Source organism: Onychostoma macrolepis, chromosome 07 (assembly GCF_012432095.1).
Source record: "Onychostoma macrolepis isolate SWU-2019 chromosome 07, ASM1243209v1, whole genome shotgun sequence".
Taxonomy (NCBI): domain Eukaryota; kingdom Metazoa; phylum Chordata; class Actinopteri; order Cypriniformes; family Cyprinidae; genus Onychostoma; species Onychostoma macrolepis.
This window is the reverse complement of record NC_081161.1, coordinates 27,081,684-27,095,979: the sequence shown is the minus strand read 5'-3', so window position 1 is coordinate 27,095,979 and position 14,296 is coordinate 27,081,684. Positions and strand designations below refer to the sequence as shown.

At 36.6% G+C, this 14,296-nt stretch overlaps 1 protein-coding gene across 1 annotated transcript in view; it reads right to left on the bottom strand.

Annotated features, from left to right (window-relative positions):
- fto (FTO alpha-ketoglutarate dependent dioxygenase) overlaps positions 1-14,296 on the bottom strand; it is a 147,194-nt gene that overhangs the window by 70,419 nt on the left and 62,479 nt on the right. The window lies entirely within an intron of this gene.

Genomic DNA, 14,296 nt, shown 5'->3' with positions numbered 1-14,296 from the left:
ATTTTTTATATATATTAAAATGTAACCTATTCTTGTAAAAATAAAAGCTGAATTTTCAGCAGTCTTCAGTGTTACATGGTCATTCTAATTAGCTGATTGGGTGCTCAAGAAACATTTCTTATTATTATCAATATTTATAACAGTCGTACTTTCCACACTTTTGTGAAAAACATGAATAGAAGGTTCAAGAGAACAACATTTATTTGAAAAATAAATATTTTTAACACTGTAAATGGATCCTTGCTAAACAAAAGTATTAATTTATTTTAAATATATGTATATAACAGCTCTTTCTGGTCCTCAAATCTGATTGGCTGATAAGAATGTGATATTAGATTTCAACAGAACTTCAAAAGTCATTTCACAGTTTGTATCACTCCACTTGCCGGAGTTGCCTTGTTTCTCACAGTGAGTGTCATGGCGGACTCATCATGTTATATTTGTAACTTCAATGCTGTATATCAGTCTTTGTACTTTTGACTGAACTGTCAAGCAACTTTTATGATGGCTGTTGTTGTTTATTAAATATTATTATTCAATAAATAATATTTTATATAAATAATAGTAATATTTAGTATTTGGAATAAGTGTGTGTTTGTGATGGTGATTTTAGTTACATTAGATGGCGACAAGAGACTGTTTTTACGAGTCAGCAGTAAAAAGTTTTATACTGAAAAAGACTCAAACGGAAGTTATTTTTACTTTTAACAACAGCTTGTAAGACACAATCAACAAATGCACTGAGCAGATTCCTTTAACAGATGAAAGGAATAGTATGACGAAGAGCCTATCGCTTTCCTCAGCAGACATTTAAACTAATGTTTTATTGTGAATATGAGATTGAGCAGAAGAATAAATGCCATATCAGATGCAGGTAATCATACTTGTTCAGTCAATCTCTCTCTCATAATACTCTACGACACAATACACTGCTTTTAATACAGTAATACAATAAGCTTTTTATGAAGCAACTCAACATTCCTTTGTTACTACAACCCGAATTCCAGAAATGTTGGGACGTTTTTTAAATTGAAATAAAATGAAAACTAAAATTTCAAATCACATGAGCCAATATTTTATTCACAATAGAACACAGATAACACAACAAATGTTTAAACAGAGCAATTTTACAATGTTATGCACAAAATGAGCTCATTTCAAAGTTGATGCCTGCTACAGGTCTCAAAATAGTTGGGACGGGGGCATGTTTACCATGGTGTAGTATCTCTTCTTTTCAAAACAGTTTGAAGATGTCTGGGCATCGAGGTTATGAGTTTCTGGAGTTTTGATGTTGGAATTTGGTCCCATTATTGCCTCATATAGGTTTCCAGCTGCTGAAGAGTTTGTGGTCGTCTTTGATGTATTTTTTGTTTAATGATGCGCCAAATGTTCTCTATAGGTGAAAGATCTGGACTGCAGGCAGGCCAATTCAGCACCCGGACACTTCTACTACGAAGCCATGCTGTTGTAATAGCTGCAGTATGTGGTCTTGCACTGTGCTGCTGAAATACACAAGGCCTTCCCTGAAATAGACATTGTCTGGAGGGGAGCATAATGTTGCTCTAAAACCTTTATATACCTTTCAGTATTCGTTGTGCCTTCCAAGCTGCCCATACCGTATGCACTTATACACCCCCATACCATCAGAGATGCTGGCTTTTGAACTGAACGCTGATGACCACTGGAAGGTCTCCCTCCTCTTTAGCCCGGAGGACACGGCGTCCATGATTTCCAACAGGAATGTCAAATTTGGACTCACCTGACCATAGAACACTTTTCCACTTTGAAACAGTCCATTTTAAATGAGCCTTGGCCCACAGGACACGACGGTGCTTCTGGACCATGTTCACATATGGCTTCCTTTTTGCATGATAGAGCTTTAGTTGGCATCTGCAGATGGCACGGCGGATTGTGTTTACCGACAGTGGTTTCTGGAAGTATTCCTGGGCCCATTTAGTAATGTCAATGACAGAATCATGCTGACAAGTGGTGCAGTGTCGTCTGAGGGCCCGAAGACCACGGGCATCCAACAAAAGGTATTCGGCCTTGTCCCTTATGCACAGAGATTTCTCCAGTTTCTCTGAATCTTTTGATGATGTTATGCACTGTAGATGATGAAATTTAAAAAGCCTTTGCAATTTCACATTGAGGAACATTGTTTTTAAGGTATTCCAATCTATTTACGCAATCTTTCACAGATTGGAGAGCCTCTGCCCATCTTTACTTCTGAGAGACTCTGCCTCTCTAAGTCATCCCTTTTATAGCTAATCATGTTACAGACCTGATGTCAATTAACTTCATTAGTTGCTAGATGTTCTCCCAATTTAATATTTTCAAGATTTCTTGCTTTTTCAGCCCTTTGTTGCCCCGTGACAACTTTTTTGAGACCTGTAGCAGGCATCATATTTGAAATGAGCTCATTTAGTGGATAAAAGTGTAAAATTTCTCAGTTTCAACATTTGTTATGTTCTCTATGTTCTATTGTGAATAAAATATTGGCTTGTGTGATTTGAAAGTCTTTTAGTTTTCATTTTATTCAAGAAGTCACAACATTTCCGGAGTTCGGGTTGTAGTTCTAAAGTTATGTTTTCAAATTAGTAACGAAGGCTTGGGCTCAGCTGTTAAACTGTCAACTTTAGATTTGAAGCCGTAGTGGAAGGAAGTAGTTCTGCACAAATGAGGGTTTTTAAAGACACTCGTTGTTGTTCCTAATTTATTTACACACTTGTGCCATTGAACTGTTGTTTGAACGCAATATCACACTGTGATTACCTACGGCCGAATCACAGCCATGCCGATATGCAGCCATATCTCATGTCTACTCGTGTGATATTGCTCAAATATATTAGAGACTTTTGAATGCTAGTGTTTGAACAACTAGTGGTTTATTAGTTGACGAAAGAAAGAAACTTTATGAAGGTGAATATAATGACAGGAGGGTGAGAAAATGGCAGATGTTTTTATTATTATTTTTGGGTGAACTCTCTCACCTTTAGACCAAACAAATAAAGGTGTTAATACACTTTGTTTTAAAAGTAAAGACCAGCGTTTTATACAGCAAACTCAAGTGTATCAAACAGCTGAGCTAACGAAATGTGATTGTGTCTGCTTCAGTTTGTTAAAGTGTTTCAGTAGCCATTAACCTTCAACACAGCTCTACATTCTAGCTCAGTTATATCCTCACCCCTCTTGCTCGCTTCAATTCGGACCGTTCTTGGCATTTTCTGCGATGCAGTAATGTTGTGCCACTCTGGTTAGCCTCACGCGTTTCTCAGTCTCTCTTTCCATATAAAATCAACGCTTAATAGCAGAGTGCACAACTGCTTGCTGGGGCCCCGAATTTCTGCGGTGCTCATAATTGCATCAAGCACAGCAAACCGTTTACCATCGCTGCAAAAAGCATAATTATGCGATGCTGTTTTTATTAAGCCAAGCGAGCAATTAAAACGAAAAGCAATTTCTCTTTTTTTAATGGCGTTCTCCCCTCTCATTTGGATGCATCCGAGAAACGTTAGTTTTACACAGGGAGGCAACTTGCTGAATCATGTCCTCTTATAAACTGTTGTTTAGAGTTTGGTCACATAATGAAGCCTTCCATGTGCCGAGAAACAGACCTCATCCACCCAGCTATTAGGATGCCACATGTGTTCACCAGTGTGCATGTGTACATTTGGGTGTAATTCCTTGTACTTGTTTGCATTCGTTCGCCGCAAACATACGAGCAAAGAAACAAATAGGACTTACTTTTCCTCTCCACAAACAAATATAATAAGAACGACATTCCAGTGTGTACTGGCACCCCCCCAAATCCAAGCGGTTCGCCGAGTGGGTCACTGCATGTACTCTCCAATCCTGACAACCGCAGGCATACGAGAGTGGGCATACGAAGGGGACGGCAGCCGTGGTGGGTATGTCACGCATAGCTTTATGATTGCTAAACAGTGGTTTAGGCATAGCGGAGTAATTTACGATCAAACTCTCAGACGCTCGTTCTACTGGTAATCACACATCGCACGCACGTCGCAAGGGAGGGACCACACATGTTTGTTTCGATAAAGACAGACAAATTAGATGACAGCTTTTAAGCCCAACCATCACTTTCACACTAATTACAGCCCTGTCGATGATAAAAGAAAAACACCCAGACACACACAAATAAATGTGTTACCTCTCTGAGCGCTGTGCAGTGAGCAAACACACCGGCAGGAGAATATATATGTATGTGTATGTGTGTTTCTTTATGGAGAGCAAGTCCAGGTGTTTGCCCGTGAGCACTAGAGCCTTCGGTGTAACACATAAGAAGCTATGCGTGTCATTTAGCAACACCCATCACAGGCCGTAAGAAAAAAACACACTGCACTATCACTCGAGTCTGTGAGTGAGTGTGAGAGTGTGTGTGTGTGTGTGTGTGTAAGCATGCTCGCATAAGGGTGTGTACCGGTGTGTTGTTACTGCTTTTTCATTAACCCGCCCTACTTACCGGCAGATAAACTCACAAACAAAAGCGGTTTGGTTAATTAAACTGATGAGTTTGTGAAAGCAAACGCCATCGAACCCTCAAGCATAGGTGTGTGTGTGTGTGTATGTGCGTGATATCTCCATCCTTACGAACTGTAAAGGTCTCCACAGCATCAGAGCTGTCATGTGCAGGGTGAGCCTGTCCGTTCTCATTGAAGATAGACGTTAACGGTCTTTTTCCCTCCACTCGGGGACAGCAGCTCTATTGTCTGTTCTCTGTCAGACCCTGGTGGGAGGGACACAGTCACTGCTGGGACAAAAGATACGCCGCAGGATTGACAGCTATGGAGACACCCCGTTCCTCATGAGACGACAACTGGTGGAGTGAATTTGTGTGCCAATGAAAGTGAGACTGAGGAATAAAGACAGGGAAAACCAACTGTGAATGTGTTCATATGCACTCATTGCTTGGGAATGGTAGTTTTAAGTATAGCTTTTGCGTTACTCCTAAAAACATGTAGACTGTGAATCTAAGGAAATTAACGTTAGTTTTTGTTAGTTACTTTTGCATTATGGTTTTCTGAATGCTTGACTTTTTAAAATATTTTAATGCTAGTAATGTTGTGTTGTGCCGTGTTGTGGTGGCATGCAAGATTTGATCACCTACCCCCTGAATACATCTTTCTCCTGTCTTAACTTAATATTTTAGCTTTGCAAATATAAATGTGGTTGTTTTAGTTTAAAGGGATAGTTCACCCAAACATTTAAATCATGTAAACGCAATACTTCGATCTAAATAATGCGATTAAGCTCATAATCACAGCAAGCATAATCGTATTAACATAGGTGGCGTACGCCAATTTTAATCGAAATATACAGGCATGTAAACACCTTAATCGCAGTATTGCCGCTCTGACCAAAGTGCGCATGCGCTTGTGACATATATGAATAACGTGACACGCACCTGTAATAATACGGAGATTACAAATGATGGCGGGGAAGAAAGCATCGCATTCTGGGGAAAACACAACTCGCTGCCATCAGTCTCTGTTCCTTACTCTCATCCAGAAACGGCGAGTAGAACGTGACGGCAGCGTATAGGCAAACAAATTCCATCACATTTCTATGGCGCAGAAAAAGCGTGGAATACAGCCGTACAAAATCATTATGCATTAGACGTAAATAAATTAAAACAGCGGATAGTAACACACCTGCTCTTTCTGAGTCCATCATTTGTGATGTGCAGTGGGGTATGTGAATGGCAGTAAAAAAATTAACCACAATTCTTAGCGAATAATAAGAATAATGGAAATTGTATGTAAACGGGAGTAAGAGCTTTACTCTTGACATGTAAACATCATAATGCGATTAAGTCCTTACTCTGATTATTGGAAATAATCGCATTATTCGTGCGCATGTAAACGTAGTCAGTGTAATTATTCAATGCACGTTACTCATAAAGCATTAACACTGACCTCGTTTGTACTGCCAAAACATAGGTGAGTTAGCAATCATGTTTGCCTGTGTGTGTAATGTTTGGTGTTTGATGTTCTAGTCTGTGGAGAAACTTCTGCTTGCCCTCTGAACTCCATGACCTTTCTCTCTCTGTGTGTGTGTGTGTGTGTGATGACAGCCTGTGGCATTTCTGTTCAGAAGGTTTCCACCCAGGTGAAGTACGAGAGGTCACACCACACTCAACACATTGAGACACTCACTAAAATACAGACATTCAGAGCCTGAGGTCAAAGGTCACGCACTGAGGGTGAGTGATGAGGGCAGCTGCGGCCTCTAGGATGCAACACTCACATGCTCAAATGCAAACAAACATTTGCCACAATGTATGCATTGTGGCTATGAATGATTAACTCAATTCAAATAGTTTAACACTTTATAATAAAGTTCTATAAGATAACACCGGTTAATGCATACATTATACTTTTACAGCATTTATTAATTTCTACATAAACTACCATTCAAAAGTTTAGGGTCAGTAAATGACAGTAAAAATGTATAATGCTACAAAAAAATAATCAAATCCTGAAAAAAAGAGTAACATGCTTTACACAAAAAATATTATTAAGGAACAAATCAGCATATTAGAATGGCTTATAAAAGATTATGTGACACTAAAGACCGGAGTAATGGCTACTGAAAATTCATTTTTGCGTCACAGGAATAAAATACATTATAAAAGAGCAAAAAGTTATTGTAAATTGTAATAATATTTAAAAAAAATAAACAGCAATAATAAATGCTGTAAAAAAAAATTAAGATATATGTGACCCTGGACCACAAAGTCACTGGGGTATATTTGTAGCAATAGCCAAAAATACATTGTATGGGTCAAAATTATCCATTTTTATTTTATGCCAAAAATCATTAGGACATTAAGTAAAGATCTTGTTCCATAAAGATATTTAGTGAATTTTCTACCGTAAATATATCAAAACTTAATTTTTGATCAGTAATATGCAAAGCTAAGAACTTCATTTGGACAACTTTAAAGGTGATTTTCTCAGTATTTTGATTTTTTTGCACCTTCAGATTCCAGATTTTCAAATAGTTGTATCTCGGCCAAATATTGTCCGATCCTAACAAACCATACATCAATGGAAAGTTTATTTATTCAGCTTTCAGACGATGTAGAAATCTCTATTTCGAAAAATTGACAATTAAGACTGGTTTTGTGGTCCAGGGTCACATATATTATGATACCTAATGCCTTAATTAATGTTATGCCATGGTCTGTCTGAATACTCGATTCTGATTGGCTGGCAGGTGTTGATTACATTTTTTTAACTGCACAGGTAGTTCCAGGTCAGTTTAATCGTGTTCTATATTAATGTGCTTCCTATAAACATTAGTAAACATAGTAACATACAGTTACAGCTGAATAGTAACAGACGAAAATAACTGTCATTTTTATCGCTCCGGTCAAATATTGCAGCGCAAATATTATTAACATCTTTAATAAGTCAATGCTGGCAAATGACCATGTCATAAATGGGATAATCAACGGCTAGCTGTGCATTAAACGATTTGAATGCACTTCGCGGTAGGGGTGGGCGATATGTAGGGTTGGGTACCGAACTCGGTACTTTTAAGGGTACCGACCGAATTGCGTCGGTACTACCGAGTATCGATTCACACCAAATCATTCGGTACCACATTTCGGTACCTGAGAACGCATTTGGGCGCTTACGAGAGAGACAGAGAGAGAGAGAGAGAGAGATGATGTCACCACTACAACTCTTTAAAACACAACACACAGGGCAAACCGAAATGTTCTGACGTGTGCTTAAATTTCTAGGGTCATGGTTTCCGAGAAGACGCGGACAGGATACGGAGTCCATTCATAAACCGAATTTACTCTATAGCGCGGAATGCCACGCAATTTGTCAAGTTTTGGATGAAAAAAGAAGGTCTGTCACTTAATTCGATTCGCGATATGAACTAGTGTATGCGAATATTAAAACGCAAAAGACGGTTTAAATATGAATCCTGCATGTTCCGTTATCCTCGGTATGTATGAATGGCGGAGACGCGGTTTCGTTTACTACACAAATACTGAAGCACACGTGAACTCTGCATCTCACAACATGAACACATGAACTTACAGGCTGTTAGAGTCACTTCATGAGAATTTTACCATTACATTTGAGAAAACCAGCATATTATATTGTACACACACACTTCACGGCAACCTGTCAAAATAAAAGTGCGGTTTAACACGTAACAGAAATATATTGCTCTTGTATTACTTTTGTACTGTATAATGTACATCTTTATATATTCCACTTACTGAAAAAATTAAATAAAACAATTAAATGAAAAAAATAATTACAACCACATTAATAACTTAATTGTGGAAAAAATACAATTATTATTAGAACTTTTTTTAAAGGAATATTCACACAATTTTTCTACCATGTATTAATTTTAACAGTAAACCTCTGTTTGTTTGCCAAAAAATAAAATGGTTTCATTTTCATATGATTAAAAATAAATAAATGTTTAATGTCTTCATTTGATTATCAGAAAAAATAAAACCCAAAATGTCTGGAAGAAAAAAAAAATTCTAGGGCCCTATTGTTAAAAATGTTGAAATTGAGAGTTTTGGACTTATTTTTTCACTGAAATAAATGTTTTTGTTATTACACAGAGAGAGTAAAGTACCGAAAAAAGGTACCGTTGGGTACCGGTACCGATACCGGTTCAAATGTGAACGGTACCCAACCCTAGCGATATGAGCTAAAATTCATATCACAATATTTTCCACTGTCCAGATGATATCGATATTATATCACGATATGAGAGAAAAAAAAATTGGAATCACATTTTAGTAGACCTTAGTTAAATTGCAGGCAAAATATGTATTTAAACATTATATAACTAGAAAAAAAAACATGATTTCAAGATCTAAGGCAAAAATAGTCTGACTTTAGAAATGTGAAATTATGCTACATAAAACACCCGCACAAAAGAAAAACAGCAAATGGACTGAAAGAACATGCAAATTCACTCTATGAATTTGGCCTCAATTTAGCGTTCCTTTGGTTACCGCTGTAAATAAAGCTGCCCTGCTCTGCGCTTATGAACACGGAGGTAAGAGAAAAAGAAAGTTTTCTGAAGATAGTTCAGATGCTCATTCATATTAACCCACTGCCCCCAATTCAATATTTATATTTTTCTTCCTATATTTCGAGCATTGTGAACAGTGATCTTGCGCTTGTGTTCTGCATCTCTGTCCTGTGTTAACAGCTGTTTACAGACTTAGTAATATTTCCACACAAATTACATTTTGGGAAATTATTATAATCCAGTTTGGGTGCAGTTCCGGTCTTTTGCTCATTTTCGACCCCCTGCCAAAATTAATCTGATTGCCTAATCCTAACCTCACCCCTAATCCTAACCTGTCCGCCACACACCTAACCCTAAACCTACCAATACTAGGGGGGTAATAATCTGGCAGGGGGTCAGATTTGGGCACAACACCGGAATAGAGATCAGACAAAATTATTTAAAAGCCGATCGTGTGTTTGGAGCAAAAACCATCCGGTTCTGATCTATGTCCTATCAAACAGGGAATATGTAACGGTATCCACGGTATAGCAAAATCCATATCAAGGCACAACATAATTATGTTGTGCCATGATATGGATTTTGCTATACCGTGGACACGTTAATACCGGTATAGCGCCCACTCCTACTTCGCGGAGGCAACCGGTTCTTCGCCTCCACGTCGTGCATTCAAATAGTTTAATGCACAGCTAGCCATTGATTATCCCTTACTTGATTAATTGAATCACGTAAGTGTAACTAATATGGAGCGCCTTTATTTTAAGGTGTTCTTGTTACAGTGTAATTATACATTTAAGTACTGAGTAATATTAATTACCTACATGTACTTACTATATGGTTAGGGTTAGGATTAGGGTTACTTGCATGTGATTATGCATAATTTATTGGTATTGTAATAGTAAATACACGTAACAAGGAAACTTTGAAACCTAAAGTGTTACCCTAATGTGTAAGAGACATTTTCTAAATAACACAAGGAAATACAGCAGAGAACAGATTAACTTAAGTCTTTTGCAGTTCATAAATCTTTTCAGATTTAAATAAAATGATTAATAACTTCAGCCTTTAATAAGAGCCATTCATCCAAGTACATGCTCTCCTGCTCTTTTCGTCTATGAAAAGCTGGTTTTGGATGACCTACATGCTTTAGTAAATTATGCCCTAAATCTGCCCTGTCCACTTAAACCTGACAGACATCTTGTGTATCGAGAGGAGGGTGAGTTCATTTTTCCACTATCTGACATAAAGTGAATGGTGGCTGCTCTCTCCTGTGGTTTTACTGAGAGTCCAGCACTACACATACACACAGATGCACACTTCCTCTCGCACCTCTCTTATTGCTCCATTTTTCACCCTTTCACTTTTTCGTAATTGAGTGATAATGCAAGAAAACCAAAAACAGAATAAGCAAAAACACAGAGGGGACCACAACAGAGAGAGAGACTGAAAGAGAGGGAGGTGGAGACAGATGGGCATTTTCAGAGATCATTTATCAAACTCAGGCCCGTTCACTCCCCTCCCCTCTCCTAAACCCCCATGTAATTCAGTAATCATTTTCATTATCATATAATGACCTTACAAAGCCTACAGCAGTTAGCACGGTCACTACAAACCACACAGCTGTTCCCGGCACTGCCCCCTTCATCACCTCCCAAACACGCAATCTGCCCACCGCAGGAATGGACTGTGACCCCTGCAGAGGTCAACGGAGGGATGTAGATGTGACAGGAGTTGTACGATCTACCTGAGCAAGGTCGGTTCTATTTGAGCGCGTGTTCACATGTGTACTTTTTACGTAAACTCGAATTGCAGCACGTCTGTGCAGGCATAAAGGGTGTGAGATCAATGGTTTTGACCCACAACACTGCAGCTTGCATATGGATGAAACAAAACCACAAGGTCGACCCCTTTCGTCTGCCAATGCAAATGAATCACTAAGAGTTCTTCCTTCTGTAAGTGTTTGATTTTGACCTATGGAAGATACAGCACATTTTTAAGAGCAAATCATTACAGAATATTCCAAAAGCACAGATGGATATGCATTAATGGTCCCCTTTACATGCATGGCACTTACACCTTCATTGTAAAAGTGCTCAACCAGAAAGCCTCAGCTAACTTCCAAGGGCGCCTCTGAACCACTTTAGACTAATATAATAATATATTATTATTATATATCATATAAATTATATTAATAAATATATACATGTAAATACATGCAAATCTTTTCCAAATATATACTGTATGTGTGTCTTTATATACACATAATAAATATACACAGTACACACAGATATATTATATAAACAAAAACTTTTATTTTGGATGCGATTAATCGTTGCCCAGCACTAATATATATATATATATATATATATATATATATATATATATATATATATATATATATATATATATATATATATATATATATATATATATATACACACACACATATATACATATATATATATACACACATATACATACATTTCTGTATTCGGTACCGATACCAGTGAAAATCCACGGTTCTCGGTACCATTCTTTGGTACCAAAGCAAAACACAAAAACATGCTAATTAAAAAAAACACACTATTTTTATTAATAAAAGTCAAACAAAAATAAAATGTTTTTCATTTTCAATTGTGTTTCAAGTTTTTCCACAAGTAATACAAGTTTGGAAAACAGTAAACAAGCTTCACCCAAATTTTATTTGTCTTTTAATTAATGAAATTTAAACAAATTAAATGTTTTGTTAAATAAAGGGGATTTTCTATTAAAATTAAAACATGGAAGAAATATTGTGTGATTATTTATTAAAAAATAAAAGTTTTATAATTTTTTTTAACAGTAGTAGTAGTATCATACATTCTACTAAATAATAGTAGCCTAATATATTACAAACTTTTATTTTGATGGGTTGCCGTGAATACCTTAAATTTTTTGTGTGTATATGATATGATGCTGGTTTTACTCAAATGAAACAGTAAAATGCTCATGAAGTGACTCTCAGAGCAGTTCTGGAGATGTTGTTTTATGTATTTATGTCCTCATTTAGATGGCAGATGCTGAAATCAACCACGCGTCTCTGCCATTCATTCATTCACACAGAGACACGCAGAACATGCGGGACTGCGGGATTCATATTTGAATGAACTTTTGAGGCTTAATACTTACAGATGCTAGTCCATATCGCGATTTGATTTAAGGGAAATGACCTACTTTTGAGTAATTCATCCAAACCTATAAATTTCATGACATTCCGTGTTAAACTGTAAATTCTGTTTTTATAACTGGATTCTGCGATTCTGTCCGCGTTTTCTGCATCGCGGAAATCATACGGCCCTACACGTCAAGAACCGGGTTGACCGGGTACTCGGTACCACCGGTACTTAAAAAAACCTGGTATGGTTCGGTACCACCGGTACTTAAAAAAAAACCTGGTTCGGTACCGAATTGGTACCAAAGTACCGGGTTTTTTGACAACACTATATTATATATATATATATATATATATATATATATATATATATATATATATATGTGTGTGTGTGTGTGTGTGTGTGTAAAAACACAATGCATTAAAACTTTTTGGAGTGAAAACTTTTTGAATTTGAATATCAAGGTAAATTGTACTTAATTTGTCTTCTGCGAAACATGCAAGTATCTTCTGTTGCTTCTGATGGGCAGTACTAAATGGAAAAAAAACTATATTTCTACAAAATAAGAAAAATTTGGACATCTTCAACCTGATCAAATTTTTTCACCAGCCGGCTCTTAATGCATCATGTTTCCTTCTGGAGCATCAGTGAATGTTTGAACCTTTTTAATAGTTGTGATTGAGTCCCTCAGTTGTCCTCAGTGTGAAAAGATGGATCTTGTGCTCACTAACACAGATTTAGACAGATTTGTGAACAGTATTTGAGAGAAATGGCCTAGATCTTTGAGTTCAGCTCATGAAAAATGGGGCAAAAACAAAAGTGTTATGCTTTATAATTTTGTTCAGTGTATATATATATATATATATATATATATATATATATATATATAAAACTTTAAATTAAAATATAATATATAAATATATACAATAATATATAATATAATAATAAATATGATATATACCATTTATATTTAATATATATTTCATATAATTTTATATAATAAATATAATAGGAAAATAAATAGAAAATTATGAATAAAACAATAAAAAACATTTAATTCACCCTCAATAACTAAAAATAAAAATAAAATAAAATAAAAATAAAAGTCATGGTCAATTTTGAATAAAAAACGAATCATGGTTAATATATTAACACTCCCGGTTTCTGTTGTCATTAATTACAGTAGAAATACCAAAATAAAATGTTGGAGAATGGGAACTTTAAGACAAAAAGTTTGAGAACAAGTGCAAATGCATGCACCTCCATTTAATTTATTACATTTTAAATAATAAATAGAAATGCAGTGCACCCTGGAAAAAAATTATAGCAGCTTAAGATAAAAACATTTTTGTTTATTATTTATTGCTACACTGTTTATTTACCAAATTTAAATTCCACATGTTGTATGTTATGGGAAAACGAGAGAGTCTAGTAAAATAATCTAGTAGAAAAATCGGGTGACCGCAGTCTTGTCATTTTCATATTGCAAGAGCAAAATAAAAAGTAAATGGCCAAAATGAGTCCATCAAAACAGGTTAAAATAAAGAGGCAAAATGTCTGGAGGTGACCTGCTTGAGTGCATTAGGTAAGTTAATAAGCCTGAGTTCCCACAAGTCAACAGGAGGAGCCTACAGTCACATTTAGCATCTCTGTCCCTCAGGGTAACTTCAGATAGCTGAAAGCAGGTCCAGAGGCCCCACAGTCTGCAGCACTCCAACTACTGTTTAAGAAAGCAAATGTCTGTAAGACAATAAAAGCCTTAATCAATCAGCTCGCTGTGCTTATGTTTATGAGCCTGTAGCGCCAACCATCCATCACCCAGTTTTTACCACTCAAAACATAGACACAGAGACAAAAGAAAGGCATAATATGAGGAGCGGGTCTGCTGCATACTAAATTAATAAAACAATCACAGCCTTTCACTGCAAAATAAGCGACATGATTTAGCACGCTGCTCCAAGAAGTTTCCATTCAAGAAGAGTGGTCAGAAATGGATGTTTGTGTTCGGCACTGTGAGTCATGATAGTTGTTGTAACAGTCTGTCATAATAATAGTATTAATACATCACCGCATTCAGGTGAGCGAAGCACGGTGTACGACGTTCG